This window comes from Kogia breviceps, chromosome 5 (assembly GCF_026419965.1).
Source record: "Kogia breviceps isolate mKogBre1 chromosome 5, mKogBre1 haplotype 1, whole genome shotgun sequence".
NCBI classification, from domain to species: domain Eukaryota; kingdom Metazoa; phylum Chordata; class Mammalia; order Artiodactyla; family Physeteridae; genus Kogia; species Kogia breviceps.
This window is the reverse complement of record NC_081314.1, coordinates 93,401,265-93,413,879: the sequence shown is the minus strand read 5'-3', so window position 1 is coordinate 93,413,879 and position 12,615 is coordinate 93,401,265.

Here is a 12,615-nt window from a genome sequence, read left to right as displayed (position 1 = left end):
TGGCCAATTACACAATTTCACAGTCCTGCTATTAAGTTTCAAGTAATTGCTCAATTCTTGCATAACATGAGCTATTAACATAGCTTATCGTGTAGCATGCCAGTATTGAATTTCCATCTGAGGGGTTATTTAATAATGGCATTGAAATAAAAAATGAAATCTGTAGACTCTGAGCAACATCACTGCTTTTACATGCTCTGCAGTCTGTAATAGGCTATTAGATAAAAGACAGTAATGTATTCTGGAAGAGCAGGCCCATTGACAATGAATAAAGGGCATGATTTTATTCTTGCTTCACAAAGAATGATGTCTGTATCTTTCTTAAAAGAATTATAGTCTTCAAAATCTCCCAGACTTATATCCTTCTGCAGCTGGTATATAGCTCTTGTTCTATACAGTATCTTAAGAAGGAAAGCCAGTAATATTTTAGAATATATAGAAAGATATCTAAGAACATAGATGTTTTGAAATGTTAAAGTCACTGAAAATTGTAATATCAACATCTACATATCTAATGAAGAATAAGGAAGAAGGAAAATATTTCTTTAATAACATTTGTAAGAGTTAGTATATATAATTTTAAAAATATATTTTCCACTAATAAAACAAATATTTACAATGTGGATGTTTTAAATTCTTAGCCTTATATACGTGTATATTTCTTAGTTTCTCAAATTTAACACTGGGACAATTTCTACGTGAATATTGATAAATTTTACTGTTTTAAATGCTTAAAAAAATACATGAGTAACTCTCAAAGGAGTTGATGATCTCTGATTTCTCTGTGATCAGCCAAGCACTCCAGGGCAATGCAAATGGAATTTTCAAAACCTCCAAGAGTCAGAACCATCAGAACTCAAGCCAAGCATACCCCAGTTCTGTGGCTGTTTTTACCCTACAGCAACTCTGTATAAGAGGGAATTGGAAAAAGACACAACTTTTGTTTAAAAATAGTAATGTAACCTTAAGTTACTATATGATACTCTGGTGACTTGTAAGGATTTCAAAGTATCATGAGCTCCCTTCTTATGCTGTTTATACTGATCCTTTAAAATTCCTATCTGATGAAGGGAAAATCATTGAACACAGTTGAAAAATTTGGCAAGTATTTGAAATATTGAGCAAAAAGAAAAAAAAAAAAAGTGAAGAAATTTTCCATGCCCTTTACAGGTCCGGAAACAATTCTGAGTGTGATATTCCCCTTTGATTTGCAAAAACCATTTAGAATTCTAAATATTGAATTACACTACAGCTCAGTGATGTTTTTCAGTTTATGCTATTATAGGGCAAACTGCCTTTGACAGTTTGAAGCAGCAAGTATTGGTAAGTCAATATTTTTAACTGGATCTAAAGAAGAAACATATGCATTGAAAGGAAAAATAACTATCTTGCTTATTTGAAGAGAGATCATTGGGACCATCAGAACACAGTCCACTAGTTTGAGAACTAAACCTCATTAAAAAACAAAGAAAGGCATTATTACAGCAACTGTTTTAAAACAAAAGAAAGGTCTCTTTTATTAAGGCATCACACAGACTACAAAATAAGAAAACCCACTGACCAAAAAAAGAGGATCTGTCTGAATCTTAAAAGGAAAATTAAGCACAGGATCATGGTTTGCCCATCTATCATAGCAAAAAATGTTATTTTAGCACTGTAATGGAGACAATGACCTTGTTTCCATGCAAAACCTGGAGTGAGTTACTTTGTAAATTCAGTCAGCTCTGTTAACTGCAGCAACTACAAAAAGTTTGAAAATGTATTCAACGAACTTCTTGAAGTTGACTGATCCATCTTATACATCAAATAAAGATAAAATAAAGATCCTTTCATTGCTATAATTTCATTACTTCACAGAATACATAAGACCTCATAGAATAGAATAGAATTTTTTGGATAGACAGAAAATAGCAACCAACAATGCAAAGCTGCATATGATGAATGTTAAATTGTGTGCTGAAGATTAAGAGTGTTTATAAGAATTCAAATCAGTTTACCCGGTTAGGAGCTCTTTGAAGGCAGGAACTATGTCGAAGTTATCTTTCCATCACTACTACCTAACCCTGGTACCTGGCACGTAGCATCTACTTAATTAAATTATTTTAAGAACACAAGTGGATCAATGAGATTAATGTGTTCTCATAATTATTTTTAACAAAGTAAATTTAAAAATTAAATCCAATAAAAACACACTAACATATATTAAGTACTTACTGTGTTCCAGGCACTGTGCTAAATATTTTTACATAAGTTGAAGCTTCATAGCTTCCTTAAAAGTTAGGTACTATTGTTAGTATCTGTATTAGGTTCTCCAGAGAAACAGAATCAACAGAATATATATATACATATAAAAGGAGATTTATTTTAGGAATTAGCTCACATACTTACAGAGGCCAAGTCTTACAATCTGTTGTTTGCAAGCTGGGGAACCAGGAAAGCCAGTGGTGCAATTGCAGTTTGAGTCCAAAGGCCTGAGAATGAAGGTGGCTGATGGTGTGACTCCCAGTCCAAAGCCAAAGGCCTCAGACAGGAGTTCCAATGTCCAAATATTATCGAATGAATCGGGTCCCGCTGTTCACGACTTTAAAAATCAATTACATACTTACGAATGTCAGTAGAAAGGAAAGGTGACTTTAATCAGAATGCTGGCAAGCTGGGGAGATGGTGGACTCAGCATCCCCCAAAAACTGCCTTCAAAGATTCTACTCGGCCAGGAAAGCTTTTAAAGGGAAACAGAGAAGTAATCTCAGTTAATGATTGAGATAAGGGGTCAGAGTCGTCACCATCCCCTACTTCATCCAGGCTTGTTGATTCCTAGTTATCTTCCTCTAGCTGGTGTCTTGTTCACGCAATTTAGTCACATAGTTTGTTCAGGAGATTACTGAAGGGGAAGTCAGGGAAGAGATATGGTCATCTGTTAATTACTTATTCTTCATTTATACTTCTTTGATCTACGGAAAGAACCGACAAGTTAGGCAAGGTATTGTGTGATTAAAAGATTTGAAAGGTGTGCTTGGGCCTGAGATGAGTAGAATGTGGAGAGTGCCTGGTTTACCGTATGCTAACACATATATATGGAATCTAAGGGGGATAAAAAAGGTCATGAAGAACCTAGGGGTATGGGAATAAAGGCACAGACCTACTAGAGAATGGACTTGAGGATATGGGGAGGGGGAAGGGTAAGCTGGGACAAAGTGAGAGAGTGGCATGGACATATATACACTACCAAATGTAAAATAGATAGCTAGTGGGAAGCAGCTGCATAGCACAGGGAGATCAGCTCCCAGGCTTTGTGACCACCTAGAGGGGTGGGATAGGGAGGGTGGGAGGGAGATTGAAGAGGGAGGAGATATGGGAACATATGTATATGTATAACTGATTCATTTTGTTATAAAGCAGAAACTAACACACCATTGTAAAGCAATTATACTCCAATAAAGATGTTTTAAAAAATAAATAAATAAATAAAAAGTTAGTTACAAGACAGCTCTGCTAAAGTGATAAGAAAAGGGGCTTCCTGTTGAGGGCAGTATCCTGCAGAGAGCTGCTTACAAATCCCCACTTGTCAGAATTCATTCCATTTCTATGGGATTAGGGGCCAAGGTCTATCTTCTGTAACTTTTTCTTGTTGACATAAGGCACTGTGGAAGATGTCAACGTGGGTCTGTAGCATCTCTTTGCTAAGAATTTTAGTTTTCTGCTTATACATACAGCCAGAATAAGCCGCGATAATTTTGATGCCCACAAAGATACAGATTACCATTATCCCATTCTCTTGAGGCCAGTTCTTGGAATTGTGCTAGCCATAGATTTAGTACTGCTAAAGTTGGAGCAGCTTATGCCATGGCTGCAGTCTGTCATCATGCAGTTAGCTTTTTTCCTCTGGTAGCAGTTATAGGATCTGTAAAATAACTCAGGAATGTGCATCAGACACTGAGTCTGTGACTCTATTGTCCTAATAATTAGCTGCTCAGTTTTGTACTTGGTGGGGGAAGGCCTGTAGGGTTCTGTCCAGTTCCAAAATCTTGATTCACACATAGTCCTATCCTTTGAACCTGAGCTTGACAAGAAAGTGCAATTAAATAAGAAAAATAAACAGTGTTCATTCATTTTCATGTTTCAGCATTTACATTGCTGTAGCAACTGAAAAAGGAGATTGTTTTCTGTGTCACATCAATTAACTCCAATCTCTGCTTATGGAATGCATCACCTGCTTACTGACGGGTGTTATCTCCTTAGCTGCAGTTGTAGAAGAATGTGGTTATAAAGGAAGAAATGGGGAAGACATTTGCTGGCCGTAATCAACCAATGAGAAAAAAATGAATATGCTCACAGTATAATTATGCTTTTAAAGGAGAGAACTTAGCTTTAAGATACACCATGTTCTGTAAAGACTGCTACCCAAAAGCCATCTCCATTCCTACAGAAACAAAACTCCTTTAGAAATGGTCTTCAATAGGCAAAATTTTGGCAGCTTGGTGAACAAAAAATTATAAATTTTTTGTAATGATTTCAAAAAAAAGAAATGGAAAGAAAGCCTACAGATATTTATCTTAATTTGATTTCATTTGTCCTCCTTTTCCTGAATTGTCCCCATATCCACCACTGTTAGATGACTTCTCTATTGAGTATGACAGACTTGTGCAGAGATGAAGAGATGTTTTTCTAAACTTTTATGAGTTTGTGTGTCTGAGGTATATCCTCATTAAGAAGAGTTGCAAAAAGAGTTGCCTACAGTTATCCAGTGATCACTTTGGTGTAACTAAAACTTCACTAGGATGCTAATAATCTATAATTGAATATGTTTAAATTACATCTTTTGGAATTACCGAACCCAGAACCTCGATTATTTTTTACCATGATTTCTCAGCACCAAAAACTTCCAGTTTACGTAGAGTCAAATATTCTAAAGAACTCTTTGTTAAAGTGGTTGACCAGAGGTAAAGCAATCTAAAATACACTAGGCAACAATAATCTTATATTGATCTCTAATTAATCTGGTCTCTTTATACTCATACAAGATGAAATGACTTGATTGGCTTATTTAAAAAATTATGATTAAAATATGTATGAACACCCTGACAAGGGTCTTGTATGGAAACATCATTTTTACACAGCTAGGAATTCACTTATACTGTTATAGAATATATAGAGGAATGTAACCATTCTCAAAATTATATCCAATGCTTGAAGTATCTTTAAAATATTAATATTCCCAGAAGTATTCACAGATCATTTCTATTTTTAAAATATGTGGACTAAGGAAAAAATCAGAGATTAGGTCAATCAATTATGTACACATGTATATCTTCAATGGGGATCATGCTTAAAGACACTCAGCTTCATAAATCCACTTACCTTTGCATCAATTTTGCTTAGATGTCTCACAGGTTTCTCAAATTTATTATGTTCAAAACTTGACTTTTGATATTTCCCTTACAAATTTCTCTTCCTTTAGCATTTTTAACTTACTCTTAACACATTGTTTTCTCACTTTCTTAAGATAGTAAACTGGAAAGTTTCCTTTCACTTCTCTCACCCTCACTCTCCACATCTGACACAAGTACTGTTGTTTCTGTCTTAAAATAAGGTTGGCTCTATTTCTTTCCATCTCCACTGCCACTACTCTAGGGTGAGCTGCTGTCATTTTTCTACCTATCACCTGACTTCTATTGCCCTCCTCAAAGTTATTTTCCACTTACAAGCCAGAGCAAACTTTCACAGTTTGCAGAGTACCTTCTTATTTAAGTCTCTTTACATTTAATAAAATATGCAAAATGTTAAAAAAAAAAAAAAAAAAAGAAGCTTAAGAAGTCCTGTAGGAACTGCTATCTGATGATCTTTCTGAGCTCATCTGACGACAGTCCCCACTACCAACTCTTGCAGCATGTCAACCATATGTCTTTTTTTGGTTACAGAAACGTTTTTTCCTGCTCCAGGGCCATTGTACTTGCTGTTTTCTCTCCCTGAGATTGCTTTTCCTTCCTTTTATCCTGTTAATTTTTTAAAAATCCCTTTTAGAATATTTTCATTTATATATATTTATTTGTTGAAATTAATAAAATTAAAATTTTATATTAAAATTTTTTAATTAAAAATGATAACTTGTTATTTAATTAATTAATTAATTTTTTTCCGGTATGTGGGCCTCTTACTGTTGTGGCCTCTCCCATTGCGGAGCACAGGCTCCGGATGCGCAGGCTCAGCGGCCATGGCTCACGGGCCCAGCCGCTCCGCGGCATGTGGGATCTTCCCAGACCGGGGCACAAACCCGTGTCCCCTGCATCGGTAGGCGGATTCTCAACCACTGCGCCACCAGGGAAGCCCTGTTATTTTAGATTCACTAATTTTGTTCAGCTTTGTTGAAGTATGATTGAAATACAATAAACCACACATATTTAAAGATACATGCACCCCAATGTTCATTGCAGCACTATTTATATAATAGCCAAGACATAGAAGCAACCTAAATGTCCATGGACAGATGAATGGATAAAGAAGATGGGGTATACATATATATATATATATATATATATATACACACACACACAATGGAATATTACTCAGCCATAAAAGAATGAAATAATGCTATTTGCAGCAACAGGGATGGACTAAAGATTATCATAGTAAGTGAAGTAAGCCAGACAAAGACAAATGTCATATGATATCACTTATATGCAGAATCTAAAAAAAAATGATACAAATGATCTTATATACAAAACAGAAATAGACCCACAAATATAAAAAACAAACTTTATGGTCACCAGAGGGGAAAGGAGGGGGGGATAAATTAGGAGTTGGGGATTAACATATACACACTACCATATATAAAATAAACCAGTGAGGAGCTCTTGTATAACACAAGGAACTCTACTCAGTAATTTGTAATAAGCTATAAGGGAAAAGAATCTGAAAAAAAAAAAATTTATATACATGTATAACTGAATCACTTTGCTGTACACCTGAAACTAACACAGCATTGTAAATCAACTATACTTCAGTAAAAAATAAGATATGCAAACAAATACATAAATAAAATGTCCAAAAAATAAAATGAACATCATGATGAGTTTTGACATGTGTATTCACTCATGAAAACATCACTGTCACTGCATAATGCACATATCCATTACTTCCAGAAGTCTCCTTGTGGCCCTCTGTAATCCCTCCCTTTCTCTTCTCTTTGCCCTTATCATTCTTGTCCTCAGGCAACCCATGTTCTGCTTTCCGTAGTTTCTAGATTCATTTGCAGTTTTTAGAATTTTATATACATGAAATCTTACAGTATATACACTTGGTAACAGGGGTGGGAAGGTTCAGGCTTCTCTCCCTCAGTGTAACTGTTACATCCATGTTGTTGCATGTAAGAAGAGTTCATTCTTTTTTATTGCTGAGTGCCATCCCATTGTATGGATGCACCAAAATTTGTTTATTGATTTTTGTGTTGATAGATATGTGAACTGTTTCCTGTTTTTGGCTATTAAAAATAAAGTTGCAAAAAAAAGTTACTACAATCATTTATTTACAAGTCTTTTTTTTCCAGCTTTATTGAGATAAAATTGGTATACAATAATCTGCACAAAATTAATTTATATATTTGATGATTTTGCACATATATACACTCATGTTACCATCACCGCAATCAAGGTAATAAACATAGAAATCATCTCCAGAAGTTTCCTTTTGCCCTTTGCTGTCTGTGAGTATGTGTACATGCGTGTGTGTACCATTTTGTGCTGAGAAAACTTAACATAAGATTTACTCTTTTAACAAATTTTTAAGTACACAATACCTTATCATTAATTATAGACAGTGTGTTGCACTGCAGGTCTTTGGAATTTACTAGGCTTGTAGAACTGTACCTTTACACCCGTTGAGCAACACCTATCTTCCTCATATCTTCCTCATCCCATCCCCTCGTAATCATCATTCTATTGTTTGCTTCTATACATTTGACTATTTTAGGTCTTCGTAGAAGAGGAATCATGTAGTATTTGTCCTTGTGACCGACTTATTTCTTTTTTGTGTGTGTGGGGGGAGGCAGGTTCAGCATTGACAGTATGTGATTTATTGTGGTTTAAAGAGCATCATTCAATGAATCACTGAGTGGTTGCAAGCTTTTTAATTTAAACAAATTCTGATACTGGTTGTCCCTCCTTCTTCCATCTCTTTCAAGATTATATGTAGCTCCTCCAATGATATTGGTGTCCAAATTTGTCAATTTATTTAAGTGATTTAACCAGACTAGTGTAGGCTTTTCCACTGAGTCATACAACAGACCTCATTTGTGCCTTGGTCATAAATCCTGATAAAACGGGTTTCAGAGCAAAAGCAAATTTGATATCTAATATTTAACAAGTAGTCTGGGAAGACTTTTACTTAGAAATCAAAATTTTAATGAAATATTTCAATTCACTATTGCATTTCTGAAGATGAACTAGTCTGATGTAATTCTCTTCTTTCAAAGTTCTTTACTGAACTTTCTGTAATTGCTTTTCATGCAAGATTTCAAACATTTGGCCAGATATACATACTGACACAGAAACCAGCATTTTGAAATTGATATGCATATACATAGTGGACTACCTCCCCGATTAACATTTAGGATATAGAATTCTCCCAAAATAGAGGTGAAAATACCATAGTGTTTTTGTTTTCTGTTTTTGTTTTCGTTTTCAAATACTCCACTTGTGGCCCTTCACTTCCTCATTTATTCCCTTTCTTTATTCTGCCAACCAGATGTGAGTACTGGCTAGGAATCTGTCTTGGCCTCTGTATTTTTTCCTTCCTATTTTTCTCTTCCAAGAGTTTTCTCCTTATATAGGTTCAGTTCTCACCTTTATGTGTGTAACATCTCAGTCTATGGTGACTGACTTATTTCACTTCACTTCTACCTTCCAGATCCTTAATGTCTTCCAGGACCATCTATGTTGTCACAAATGGTAGGATTTCCTTCCTTATTAAGTATTTCATTGCATGTATATACACTGCTTTTTCTTAATCCATTCATCTGTTGATGGACATTTGGGCTGTTTCCATATCTTGGCTATTGTGGTACCAAAAAATAAAAATAATGCTGCAACATGGGAAGGCAGATAGCTCTTTAGATTCTGATTTCAGTACTTTTGGATATAAAACCAGAAGTGGGATTGTTGGATCATGTAGCATTTCTATTTTTAATCTTTTGAGGAGCCTCTATACTGTTTTCTGTGTCAACTACATCAATCTACACTCCCACCAACCATGCACGGGGATTCCAGTTTCTCCACAACCTACCCAGTACACACACACACACACACACACACACACACACACACACACACACATATATATAAAAGCTATTCTCATAGATGTGAGGTGATATCTTATTGTGATTTTGATTTGCATTTCCCTGATGATTAGTTATATTCAGCAACTTTTTGTATACCTATTGGCCATTTGTATTTCTTCTTTTTTTGGTGGTACGCGGGCCTCTCACTGCTGTGGCCTCTCCCGTTGCGGAGCACAGGTTCCGGACGCACAGGCCCAGCGGCCATGGCTCACGGGCCCAGCCGCTCCGCGGCATGTGGGATCTTCCCGGACCAGGGCACGAACCCGTGTCCCCTGCATCTGCAGGCGGATTCTCAACCACTGCGCCACCAGGGAAGCCCCATTTGTATTTCTTTGAAAAAATATTTATTCAGGTCCTTTGCCCATTTTTTAAAGAAAGGTTGAGCTCTGAATTTTTAAAAACTAAACAATATTTTTAGAACAGTTTTAACTTTACAATAAAATTGAGAGAAAGAAATAGATTTCCCATATATCCCAGCCCCACACATGCATACCACACAGCACATTACCACCAGAATGGTACTTTTTTTTTTTTTTTTTTTTTTTTTTTTACAAAAGAAGAACCTACATTGACACATCATAATTATCCAAAGTCCATAGTTTACCTTAGGGTTCACTCTTGATGTTGTACAGTCTATGGGTTTGGACAAATTTATAATGACATCTATCCATTATTGTAATAACATACAGAGTATTTTCACTGCCGTAAAAATTCCTCTGTATTTGGCTTATTCATAACTCCCCCACTCTTACCCCTGGCAACCACTGATCTTTTTACTATCTCCATAGTTTTGTCTTTTCCAGATCTCCATATAATTGGAATAATGCAGTATGTAGCCTTTTAATACTGGCTTCTTAACGTAGTAGCAGGCATTTAAGTTTCCTCCATGTCTTATCATGGCTTGATAGCTCACTTTTTTAGCACTGAATAGTATTCCATTGTCTGGATATACTACAGTTTACTTATCCATTCCCCTACTAAAAGACATTTTGGTTGCTTCCAGATTTTAGCAATTATGAAAAAAGCTGCTATAAACTTATCTGTATGAATGTTTTTGTGTGGTCATAGTTTTCAATTCCTTTGCTCCTAAATATCAAAAAGCATAATTTCTGGATCGTGTGATAAGATTAAGTTCAGTTTTGTAAGAATCTGCCAAACTCTCTTTCAAAGTGGCAGTTCCATTTTGCATTCCCACCAACAATGAATGAGAGTTCCTGTTGCTCCATATCCTTTTCAAAATTTGGTATTATCAGTATTCTGGATTTTGGCCATTCTAATATGTGTGTAGTGGTATCTCATTGTTTCCATTTTTTGCCCACATTAGATTATTTTGTATTTTATTATTGAGTTGTAGGAATTCCTTATAATAAAACCCAATCTCAGGGTTGCATTCTACAAGATAACTGGCCTGTACTCTAAAAATACCAGGGCTGTGAAATACTGAGATGGACTAAAATGCTGTTCAAGTTTAAAGGATTAAAGGCTAGGGAGAACTAAACAGAATGTATGAACCTGGATGAAATCCAGAGCAGAGTTTCTTCTGGAATTTCTTCTACAATTTTTGATATAAATGACATTATTGGGGCAATATGCAAACTGTGAATATGATCTGTACATTAGATAATAGTACTGTATCAATGTTAGTTTCTTAATTTTCATAATTTACTATGGATAAGCATTCAATTTCTTTGTTCTCAGAAAACACATACACACTCACAGAAAAGCAACAATAAGACAAATATGGTTAAATATTAACAATTGAGAAGTTTAGTGAACAACTAGAGTACTTTGTAGTATTTTTATAACTTTTCTATAGATTGGAAATTATTTCAATGTACAAAGTTATAGGAAGATGTCATGATGCCAAAGAATGGTAAATGGAAGAAGAAAGATTAATTATATACTACTTTTAGTTTTAAAAAAAAGGTTTAAAACTATATATAATGTATCAGTATATATTTACTTAAAATGCTAGAAAGAAAGAAAAATATTAATAATATTTAGCTCTAAAGGATGGGATTGTGGTGTGTGATTATAACTTTTCTTCTTTGTGTATTTCAATATTATCCAAATACTACAATAGATATTCATTATTTTTATCATTGGGAAAACAGTTAAACATATTTTATAAGTAATTATATAGCTTAAGGCCAAATATCCATCTCTTGAAAGTTAACATGCATTGTATTTTTTTTTTCCCTTTTTTTTCTGATAATTAACATGTACTTGAGTTCCACAGAAGACTGTTTTAAAATAACTTGCTTCTTTGACTATAGCCATAAGCAGTGAAGCTTTTAGTTCCTTATAACTGTAATTGTCTGAAAGCAAGAATAGCTAATAAGAGTAGGGAGTACAAGTAAAATGGACTTGGGTTCTAATCTTTTCACTGGCCATGTGATCCAAGGTAAATCATCTCATTTTTTAGTTTCTTTATTTTTCAAATAGGGAAAATACTAGTAAAGTATTTCATGAGGTTTGCTATGGGCTGAATTGTGTCCTTACCTAATTCATATGTTGAAATCCTAATTCTCAGTACCTTAGAATATTTGGAGACAGGGTTTTTACAGAGGTAATTAAATTAAAATAAGATTATTAAGGTTGGCCCTAATACAATATGACTGGTGGTTTTGTAAGAGGCAATTTGAACACAGACAGATACAGAGAGAATTCAATGGGAAGAAGCACAGGGAGAAGGCGGCCATCTACAAGTTACAGAAAGAAGCTTAGAACAGATCCTTCCCTCAGGGCTCTCAGAAGGAACCAATATTGCCAATACCGTAATCTTGGACTTGCAGCCTCCAGAACTGTGAGAAAATGAATTTCTCTTGTTTAAGCCCTTCAGTCTTTGTTATGGCAGCACTAGCAAACTAATACAAGGTTATAAGGAGCATTAAAAGAGACCATATGAGTAAAATTTTAGCAAGTGCCTGGTACAAAATAAACTTAATAAATGGGATTTATCATTATTGTTTTTAAAATATAGAAGTTCTCAAGATTAACTACAGATTTTTTTCTGTATAGTTAATCCTAAAATAAAATGCAATTGTGATTCTTTCATCAATTCTTAAATCAGAGACTGTGACCTGAAAAATAATTATTATAACTATATATTAAAAGTGACTTTGGAGTTAAATTAGTCTTGCTCTTCCCCTTTTATTTTACTGAGAACAGAGAGATTATATAATTTTTGTCCAGGTAGAAAGTAAGTCAGAGGCAAAACTATTTTTATTGTATAAACCTCCAGACTTTTATGCAAGAATTATTTTATACCACAGTATATTACT